Source organism: Ictalurus punctatus, chromosome 6 (genome assembly GCF_001660625.3).
Source record: "Ictalurus punctatus breed USDA103 chromosome 6, Coco_2.0, whole genome shotgun sequence".
Classification (NCBI taxonomy): Eukaryota; Metazoa; Chordata; class Actinopteri; order Siluriformes; family Ictaluridae; genus Ictalurus; species Ictalurus punctatus.
The window spans coordinates 1415001-1424363 of NC_030421.2; positions in this window are offsets into that span (position 1 = coordinate 1415001).

Sequence of the window (9363 nt, forward strand, 5' to 3'; positions counted from 1 at the left end):
AACTTGGTTTAATAAGGCCAACCCATAATTCAGGACGAACATGACTGAGATAAAGAGGTCATTATAAGCTGCTTTGCTAACAACAGGTTTAAACTCAAATGTACAGACAGACTTAATAACCACGTTATTAGAACTGACATTTCAGCTTGGCGTTTTGGATAATAATTTCCTCGGTATATTCCTGTGTATAAGAAATTGCACATGAGGTCACAGAGAGAGACAGGGTGGTGCTTTAAAACATATATACCTTACATACGTTCAAATCACCTATTCATATCAATTCACTGAAATACCGGCAACTTAGTGACCGTATTGTTATTTCAAGTATTAAGTAGCAAAGCTAGCAAAGTAGGTTTAAGTCACAAAGCTCTGTCAGACAATGACAGACTCTCCTCATGACCTGTCATTTAGCAATATTTAATTACAAGGGTGTTACTTACCAAAGTATCTACTATTAAACTGTAGTGAAGCAAAGGGTATAAAATGTGTACAGGCTTTAAACGATGTCAATCAGAATCTGTGTTTACACGTACCGCTACACCATTTATGGAGTCTTTGGAGCAAAACAAAACAAAACCAAACAAAACAAGAGGAATTAAAACGTCATATTGGGTGGATAGCGTGCAAACGCAGCGTGCTAACTCTCACAGATCACAATCCTAGGCGTTCACTTAACTTAATCATGATAATAGAAGTAGTAATCGTAATAATAATAATAATAATAATACAGAAGGATGACGGAGGACGTGTTTTAAACACCGTTTCATCTCTGTATTTTGTGTTTGTTGCCTTAATACAGCAATTTATGGGATTGTACAATTAAGTGTGTCATATAAAAATAACTTTTTGAAGAAAAAATAGCAGGTAGGTTTATATATCAGCTGATACGCAAGGTTTTAGTATTGACATTGGTATCGGAAAAGAAAAAGTGCTATCATGCCGTCTCTAGCAGTAAGTATTACGGGCGTTTCAGCTCACCTTTGCTTGTGAAGTTGGTCAGTAGAGGGTCTGATTAGGCGCTGAGTGTAGGACATGTTTGTATGTTGTGCAGCTTTTTATTTTAAATTGAAACTACAGGATCCTTTAAATAGCTTTATTTCTTATAATGTTGTTTGAGTTTAAAGCACTGTTCGGGCACACTACAAAGCTGACAAGGATAGAGTTCACTGGCATGACAGGACACAGATATGGGTCACCTAAAGCCCTGTACATAGGTACAGATCTACATCTGGAGTATGTTTTTATCCAAACCATCTTATCATTAAGGAAACATACAAACATATAATAATGTATTCAGTTATTCATTCATTTTCAGTGACCGCTGTATCCCGCTCAGGTTTTTGGTGCATTCGGAGCCTCTCCCAGAAACATGTGAGGAACATGCAATACATTCCGCATGGGACGCATCACAGACGTCCACACCCATTCGCACCCATTTCATGACACTAATTAACCTCCGTTTTGAGAGTTGGATTGGGGACTATGTATGCGTGTATGCTATTCGGGCCAAAGTTTGTAGACACCCAACACCTATACGTGCTTTTTAAACAACCGCTCATTTCCCCAGTCGACCTTTGCTGTTAGAATAACCTCCACAATACTGGGAAGGCTTTCCTGTAGATTTTGGAGCATGGCGGTGGGGATTTACGCATTCAGCCACAAAGAGCAGTAGCGATCTGCAATCGATGTCTGGGGCGCATTCGGCGTTCCAGTTCGTCCCAAAGGTGGTCAGTGGGGTTGAGATCGGGGCTCTGTGAAGACCACTCGAGATCTTCCAGTCTAAACTCGGCAAACCATGTCTTTATGGATCTCAGTTTGTGCACGCTGGCATTGTCATGCTGGAACAGGTTTGGGCCAGTGAAGGGAAATTGCAACAGTTTGGGGAAGAACTACATGTAGGGGCGATGGCCAGGTGTCCGTAAACCTTTGGTCATACAGTGTATATAAATATATTTATATATATATATATATATGCATGTTTGTATGTATGTGTGGGTATGTATGTGTGTATGTACAGACAGATCATTAATTACAGGCCAAAACAGAAAGAATGGAAACATAAGGAGTACAGATGCTTCCAGGCAGGTATTCTGAATGACACCGTGAAGCAGTTAGCATCCTAACATTGCTCTGCCTTGTGTATAAAATGCCAAACAGTTGGCCTCGATTTTCACTCAACATGGAAGAAAACATCTTAGTGACTCTGAATGAGAGTTCATCGTTGGGTCAGACATAAAGACTACTCTATCTAGCGGTGTTTCAGTAGGGACTGTGAGTGAAGTAACATCGTCGTTTACATCAATGGGAAAGACATCAGTAAATATGGCTGGATAAAGCACACCATGATGCTTGTGAATTTGTGTGATATGTAAGGTATAACTGAAGAGCAAGGTTTCTTCAGGTGACTCAGGATGTCAGTGTAGGATGGGATCAAAGAGGCTGTCCTCTTCACAATGTCGACAGGGTGTCCCTAAAGTCTCCACTCATAGGGGAAATGAACACTATATAGCAAAATAGCTTCCGAAACGTTTCACACTCAGTCCTTTAAGAACGTATCGGAATCGTTCTCATGGCCGAATAGGGAAGCTGTCGTAAGGTTGCGATGGACCTTAACAGGAAGCATGGTGAGCACGTCACACACGACACTGCTGACAGAATTATTATCACATTCAAAAAGACCAGAAGTGACGCGGACCGACCGAGAAGCAGACGTCCACTGACGAAGGCTCACCCGACGTGGTGCTGGCGTACATAGTCCACTATGTATGGGGAATTTTGGGACACTCTGTAACAGGGTTGCAATGTACATGTGTAAACCACTCATTACATTACGAGTTCAGAGGAGAAAATAAACCCACAGTCACTGGTCTACAGAGATGTGGAAAGAGTGATACGCTCAGACGAATCATTCATCTATGCTTCGTGTCTACTTGCCCCCTCAGACTGAAAGGTCACGGCAAATCGATGTAAAGTTCTTCACCTGTATCCTATGATGAAACATTTCTATCCTCATGGAAGTGGTCTCTTCGAGGATGACAGAGTCGACATCAACAGGGTATGATCGGTTTGTTCAGTACAAAAAATGATGTAAGTCACCAGTTGAGTGAATATCTTTTGTGTGTTCGGTTCTTCGTGTGGTCAGGTTTCCTTCCCAGGTTTTCCTTGCAGTTGCATTTATTATCTTTACGTAAGCTTTAAATTCAACCATGTATTTACTTTCTAGATTAGTCTTTAATCCTGCTAGTCTTACCAGCTACCAGTTAGAGAACCAGCTGGTCAAACTTGTAGAGCATGTTTTCTAGTTGGTAAATGATTCCTCAGCTTCCTTATTACATGACTAATTTGAGTAACAAAGGTTTGTACTTTTCTAATTGTCTTCCTGTAGCGTGGTGAACATTCCATTTCCTTTCTCCCAGTGCTCACCGCCCGGTAGAGAGAATCTACCAGTTTGACCAGCTTGACCTATGTCTTGGCAGCTGGTTACGGGTCAGACTAACCTGGAGTTTTCAACAGGCATCTTTCAGATTATCAATCAATCCTTAAACATTCTCCAGGTACATTATAGCATAGTTTTAAAGTTAAACTCACATCCTTCTAGTCACTAGCACAGAACCTACCACTGCTAAGATTTATATTCAACCTAGAGGTATTCCTAAATGTGTGTGTGTGTGTGTGTGTGTGTGTGTGTGTGTGTGTGTGTGTGTGTGTGTGTGTGTGTGTGTGTGTGTTTTAAACAGTTTATTTACTACGAAACTTAACATTTTCTGTATAAAACACCGACATTTCGGCATGGTGGTGATGTATTTGCACCTCATTCCCAGCAGGTGGCACTGTTTAGTTGTGTAAAAGATGTTTTACGAGGATACTTTGCTACTTTATGTTCCATTTAACAGGTGCATGATTTGTTTATTAACTAGAAAGCTACTGTTGATAATGATATTTAATTACTGTGTTTGTTAATTTATTACTATATCCATCAGATGTTTGGTAGCTCATTACATTTTTAACTTCTTTTATTTTCACACAGAGGTGAAAGAGTTCTTTTGCTTGTCTGATAATTTAAAGTGATTTAAATGGCATTTTTGTCCTTTTGTTCTTTTAATTTCTAGTTTTCAGTGTCTCCCACTTTTTTGCTTATTGTTTAGAGAATTACACTCAAGCAGTGAACAATTACACGGTGTTATTATGTAGTTTAAATATAAAAGCCTAAATGGCTCTCCAAAGGACATCATTATGAAATTGTTTATGAAAAAAAAAAAGTTTTACCATATAATAATAATAATAATAATAATAATAATAATAATAACGACGTAGTAAACAAAACATATCAGCACTCAGGCACTTTCTTTGCCTGCCGTTGACACCGTGTTATCTGCTCGTGATCATGTTGGTATATTATTCTGCTCTTGTTTGTAAAACAGCAGATGAGGCTAATGCCAGTCTCTGGGGAAAAGTTCAATATAATTTGTTAATTAAATGGAATAATTTAATTACAGTAACTCCGAATACATTCATCAAAATAAATTGTTTTTCAAGTCCCTGTTATAATTAATATTTAAATGGAAACGACTCAGCTTCTAATGTACATAGTGCTTCCCCCACCCACTTTGCCTGTTCATCCCCCCTCCCCCCCATCCGCCCCACCCCGGTACCCCCCCCCCCCCGATATTCAGCGCACAGAGGTGTGTGTTTGATATTCAGTGATACTGCTGGCTGAAACCAAACATTTATTACAGCAATTTAATTTAACCTCTCAACAGGCTTTTACATGGAGAGCCGAGGGATAGTATCAGTGAAAGGCATTCAGTGTTCACTTATTAATCTGCTCCTGCCTCTGGCCCTTTCATAAAGGAGGCCGAGCATTATCCAGACTCCAAACATACCAGGGCCTTTTAAACTGTCTCCAATTTCATCACAACGGCAACTAGATAGAGTTCGATTCAGCCGAGCAAGGCGAAATAATAAAACATCATTTTGGCTAATCTGCTGGAGGAATGTGGAGCGTTTGATGTGGACAGTGCGGTGTCTTCACTCAGAATATTTGCCTATTGACTCAGATGAGATGGAGGCCTGCAGTAAGCTAGTAAGCTCCTCAGCAGCCTTCACCTTACAGGTGCTCTGGCAAACACACAACCCTGGCCTTGTTTCACATGAAGACAAAGAAAGAGAAATACAAATCTGATTGGATTGATCTGACAGTGGGAATGACTTGTGGACCGAGCGGTGGAGAGCTTTACATTCCCTCAACGTATTTTCCACTGTGTTTTTTTTTTCTTTCTTCTTCTTCATCAGCATGAAATAATTCTTTTTTTTTTTTTTTTTTAAAAAGAGAAAAGTATTTTAAACTCTCTATTGTTGCTCATTGTTGGATTTTTCTCTTTAAGAAAAGGCAACGATTTCTTACAGGCGTGTTAAATCCGAACGCTGTAAGTGTAACATGAACATGTGTGTTGAAGGGTAGATTAGGTTTTATAGGCCGATATAACACTCCATAAACAGTGCTTGTTTTAATATTCGGGATCTGCAGGACAGTATTTTGCCCACAAAACACTTTATGGCAAAATCATGCCTGCAATGCAAATCGCAGATTATTTTCGTCTCAAATATTTATAGTACATACAGAGAGATTTTGTAATCAGCTCTGTAACGTGAGATCCACTGGTCATTAGCAGGAGTCTGGTGTGTTAAAAATGCCGTGTCCAGAGCGGGAAGATATCTCTCAGAGTGTTCTATCAAAACGAGATGAATATTACACTGTAATATAGAACAATCAGCTCGTCACCTGTGAGACCAGCTAAAGCACATGCCAATGTGCACTCTGGAGACAGGACAAGTTTGTGGAGTGTACAAGCTGAAGACTGTTTATCATGTGTGAGAGAAACTGAGAATAATAATAATAATAATAATAATAATAATAATAATAATAATGATGATGATGATGATAATAGTAATAATAATAATAATAATAATAATGATAGTAATAATAATAATAATAATAAAAAATAATAACAACAATAGTAGTAGTAGTAGTAATAATAATAATAATAATAACAATAATAGTAACAACAACAACAACAACAACAATAATAATAATAATAATAATAATAATAATAATAATAATAATAATATGTATGTGAAAAACAGTGAACACTGAGAAAATGAGAAATGAGAACATGCATTATTACAGATTAGGACAGATAACACAGATAACACAGACCTGATTTTAATTGGGGATTTGAACTCACGATTTGAGAGCATTGTAGGATGTGCAGAATGCTTTATTACAGCAGATCGATGAATGATATTCCTTGTTAAATAAAAAATAAAAATAGTGTTAATTCATAATTTTAAACAGTGTGTATTTTTCGTTAAGTTTACACAGACCTCCATTCCTTTTTGGAAGGATTTCATGCAGGTTATATATACATGAGCCCCGTGTTAGGATTTTATTGCCTTGATTTGTATGAAGACTAAATATGGTATGATATATTGCAGTCTGGGAGATGAGTGGATCCTCAGCAGGCACATTCTTAATCATTACCTGATCTTTCCTCAGCTCCTCCTCCGCAGTCATTGCCCAGATTCTTTCAGAATAGACCACTAATCATCGAACAAAGCTGTCTCTATTAGCCTCCACCGGCCTTGCTCTTTCTTTACTCTCCACTCACTTTATTTAGCTGTATGGGGCGGGAGGGGGGTGGAGGAGGGGGTAGATAGGAGGGGGTGAGCTAATATTTTAGCCTTTCTCATTCTTATAACCAGTTAACTGATCAAAAGTATTATTTACGGACAGGATAAATGAAACTTGTAAAGAAAACCCCAAAAACTACTTTGTGCTGGGTATTTTAATAAATGCAAGCGGTGCCGTGCCTCTGAGGTGAATAAGGGCTGAACAAAAGGGCACCTTCATGATTAAAGTGATTAGCGATGCTGTGAAAGAAAGAGCTGTCAGTCACTGGGGTTCTCTAAAGACAGTCGCCTGGGTTCATGTTTTACATACCCAGTGTAAAATGCAAGGTAAATGTGAGGTAAATGTGAGGTTAATGTGAGGTAAATGTGATGTAAATGTGAGGTTAATGTGAGGTAAATGTGAGGTAAATGTGAGGTTAATGTGAGGTAAATGTGATGTAACTGTGAGGTAACTGTGAGGTTAATGTGAGGTAACTGTGAGGTAACTGTGAGGTAAATGTGAGGTTAATGTGAGGTAACTGAGGTAAATGTGATGTAAATGTGAGGTAAATGTGATGTAAATGTGAGGTTAATGTGAGGTAAATGTGATGTAAGTGTGAGGTTAATGTGATGTAAATGTGAGGTAAATGTGAGGTTAATGTGAAGTAAATGTGATGTAAATGTGAGGTTAATGTGAGGTAAATGTGAGGTAAATGTGAGGTAAATGTGAGGTTAATGTGATGTTAGTGTGAGGTTAATGTGAGGTAAATGTGAGGTAAATGTGAGGTAAATGTGAGGTTAATGTGAAGTAAATGTGAGGTTAATGTGAGGTAAATGTGATGTTAGTGTGAGGTTAATGTGAGGTAAATGTGAGGTAAATGTGAGGTAAATGTGAGGTTAATGTGATGTAAATGTGAGGTTAATGTGAGGTAACTGAGGTAAATGTGAGGTAAATGTGATGTAAATGTGATGTAAATGTGAGGTTAATGTGAGGTAACTGTGAGGTAAATGTGAGGTAAATGTGAGGTTAATGTGAGGTAACTGAGGTAAATGTGAGGTAAATGTGATGTAAATGTGAGGTAAATGTGATGTAAATGTGAGGTTAATGTGAGGTAAATGTGATGTAAGTGTGAGGTTTATGTGAGGTAAATGTGAGGTAAATGTGAGGTAAATGTGAGGTAAATCTTTGATTAGATTAGAGCAAGCCTGGATCCATGATGCTCTTCACTTCAGTGATTCTTATTCACTCTGCATGATGAAATGCCTCCTTAAAAAATAAATAACTATTTAAAAAATATTTTATTTATTCCTTACAATCTGCTGTAAAACCACGGGCATTTTATTGTTCCCGGATATGTTAGCAAGGACTCATTACTCTCAGATAATCACACCAATAATTACCCATAAAATAATACGAGAGAATGTAATCCAGCTTTCCTGGACGTAGGACCTGTCTTTATATTTTGGATATTTATCACATTTATAAAACAACTTGCTAGGTTTTTAAAAAAAAATTTAAATCATCCTCTATTTGTGAATTTTACTCGTTTTTTTTTTTGTTTTTTTTTTTAATAATTAAGATCACTTTGGTATCAAAATAGTCTGGAGGTTTGTTCAAAGGTTTTTAATTAGGACTTTATTTATGCAGATTTGCCGAGAATTTGCATAAAAAGCTATTCTGCAGATGGGTTTATGAGAGTAATGAATGTGCCAGCCTGTAATATAACATCTGCTTCATCACAATGTCGCTCGTCTTCAGGAACGGGGGGGAAAAAAGTGTCGATTTTAACGAAGAACTTGCTGAAAAACATCTCCGAAACATCGAACAGACTTCTGAGCAACAGGGGAAGCAGAGCAACTCCTGACAACTTCGTGTCAATCTTTTAGTTTTGTTTATTGTGTTTATATTGTTTATTATATGCAGTGATCACATACTGTAGAAATCATATCTATCTATCTATCTATCTATCTATCTATCTATCTATCTATCTATCTATCTATCATATAGCTGTATTATCTCCAATGACACAGCAATGACATAGAAGTGGAATTGTTGATGATGGAGCTATTTTTTTTTTTCATAGAGGTTCATAAATAAAAGCAGTCACTTTCCATCAGTCCACCGCAGCCCAATCATGTATATTCAGCGTTTGCGGATGTGTTCAGGGCGTTTAGAGATTGAATACGGGGCTGCTGTGTGTGCATCCGCCACTGGCTACAAGGTCACTCGGCTATTGATAAATCACACAGCTGTGATTCCCCCCTGACAGCTCAAACTAACATCAAGCTGGATGGGAGAGAACAAAAGACCATCAAGCGGCCCTTTTCTTGACACTTTTATTCAATCACGGCCAGATTGCTTACGACAGCAGCAGCAGCTGTTTTGTCTTCATCTTTCCCCATTTGATAAAGCATGTCAAGTCATATTTTTGTAAGCACTTCGCTTCACCCCTACTGTGTGAAAGCAGCTCTTGTTCGGCATATGCATTCCACTTGAAGGGATCATCAAATGGGTCAGGGTTTAATGACAGGCCTCTCAAGGTCATCTAGCATCTTAGAGGAAACCGCAACAAAGCAACAAGCTGAGGGTCAAAGATAAGAGCACGCAGGGAGATGTCTTAGATAAAGACGAGAGAATTAAACAATGAGAGTGCGGCTTGGCTTTGATTGTGTTGTTTAGCAGAGGCACTCTGT